Here is a 2,499-nt window from a genome sequence, read left to right on the forward strand (position 1 = left end):
TTGAAAAACGTTTGTACTTTTTCGCCTACGGAGCCACTCCCAAATAAAGGGTTTTGTCGTTCCTACGTCTCCTCCTGGCTGATACATGATGAGCATTGACTGAATATAATCTCACGTAGTCGTTTCCATTGGTCGCTGCCATGATTTTTAATGACTTATTGTTTGAGCCTGCTATTTCACATGTGATTTTGATTTATTTTCTTATTCAATGGAAACACCTGAATTGTGACATTGCGTTTTTTCAGCATCATAAGAATATAGAGAAACATTTGTACACATTCGTAAAGGACAGAAACAGAAAATAATTGAGAAACACTGTGACATTGTAAGCTGTAAAACCTACATTATTTGAAAGGATATAAAACCAACACTCTCACTTTCTCTACTGAGAGGGAAAGTGAGAGCGTAATACAGCACATTTCAGCAACAAGGCAGCTCAAAGTGCTTTACATCATAAAAAAACACAAATATAAAGTCATAAATAACAGATCCCTGATAACTTTATAATCAAATATCATTATGCATGTTTCAAGTTTGTTTGTTTCAGGTTTTATTGATGTTTAAATCTTGTAATTATTTCCTATTTTGAGCATTTCAACAAGTTGACTACAACTTCCCCTGATAGTATTTAGTAAAGATATGTCTCCAATCATGTTTTAACATTTTTAACTTTAATTGCATGAATTATGACTGTTTTCTGACTCTTCTGTCTTTTTCGTTACCTTTTTTACAGATTCAATTCACTAATTATTATCAGTATCATCACACATCCCAAAACATGTTTAGTGTTAACTCCATGCACCGTCACCATTCCTGTATTCCTCTGTTATCTCAGTGTGCTACTCACTGCATGCTAGTTTATGTGTAGGCTATCCTCACTCACTCACTCACTCACTCACTCACAAACTGCAGTCTTCCAGCTAATCTGACATCTTCCTCAATCTGTGGAAGATTAAGGAAGAGGTCAATGAGACAGACGTGTCCCTGGGTCATGTCTAGTGGTGTTTGCCTTTGTTCTTGCAACTCTTAAGGGCAAGACCCATCACGTGTCCACTCTCTTCTCTCCGACTCCCTTCAGCTGAAATTGCTAAATTTATAAACTCAGACTGAAGGGGAGGTGCGAGCAAAGAAGGACTGATGGAATGGAGTAGCTCAATGTCCTTCAAGGAAATCAATCAAAGGCCCATCGACGTCCATAAAAATTGGTTAAGTTCTGAGAGTCTCTGGTTGGGCATCAGTCAACCAAGCGTTGCCCGTTACACCAGACGGTCAGTTCATCCCTGGCCTCAAACATGCTAACCTTAAGCTTCTAGATTTATAGATGAAGCTGGGCATAATGCTGCCTGTTTCAACACATTCAGTGTGTGCAGAACAGTGTTACATTATGTCCTCAGCTGGACTGGATACAGGGATATTGACTCATATCTGAGATTTATGAGTAAAGTTAACAGTGGGTCGTTTACCATTTCCTCCACACCGGGTGAAACTGATACAGGCAGAGACGAGCCTTACAACAGTAAATCTCTTTGCTCAAACTCACAATATGACCGAGAGGAGAGCCAGTATAGGAAACATGATGTTACTCTGGTCTGTGAATGTCAAATGTACAACAGAAATAAGAATGTCAGGCAGTAACCATGTTAGGATTTGTTTTATCCTTCCATACAAGTTGTTATGTTATGAAACAGTGCCAGCTATTAATTCATGTTAGATGAAAAACCGCCTAGGCAGGTTTTTCTCACTGTTTTCCTTTGAAGTTTTATGGTTTCGTTTTCGAAAAGAAATGTACGTTGTATATTCCTCCACTTCCTTTGAATATTTTGGGTGGGGTTTTTTCAAATTATTGAGAAATTTAATGACTATCTGTTGCTGCAGGTCATCAAGGCTGATAGTGAAACGAAACAAACCAAGCGAAATGATTCACGGTTTTGGTAGCGTGCCAACAGAGAGGAATGGTTTCTCTGTTTGATATTGATGTGATCTTTCAAACTGACCTCTTACCGTGCCATAAAGTTTTTCACATGTAGAGAATGAAACGAAAGAGAAAGGAGACAATGAACTAAGGAAATACAATTGTGGAAACTCTGAAGATAAATTTACAAAAATAAATGCATTAAATAAACAAAATGTATAGAAATGCTCAATTCAAGATAATTATAAAATCCAAAATAAGAATATTGTCAATAAGATTATAGAACTTGCCAAACTCTTAAAAGCTTAAATGGAAATAAAACATTCAAATATGATTGGATCATGGAATTCTTTCTAATATTGCAAAAAACTATCACATGTAAAAGTTAAACCATAAAGCATTGCTTTTACAATAAAAACATCCAAACTCTCAGCTTCCAACAGATCTTCAGGAAGGCTGCTCCAAAGCTGAGGGGTAAAAAAAATATGCTTAATTATGTTTTAGTGCTCAATTTAAAGCTGCAGTAATTTTTACAATAATCAGTTTTTGTATTTGTTCAAACTGTCACCATGTTGTGAAAGCATATG

Source organism: Poecilia latipinna, unplaced genomic scaffold (assembly GCF_001443285.1).
Source record: "Poecilia latipinna isolate Pla-1442-1.1 unplaced genomic scaffold, P_latipinna-1.0 Scaffold1317, whole genome shotgun sequence".
NCBI classification, from domain to species: Eukaryota; Metazoa; Chordata; class Actinopteri; order Cyprinodontiformes; family Poeciliidae; genus Poecilia; species Poecilia latipinna.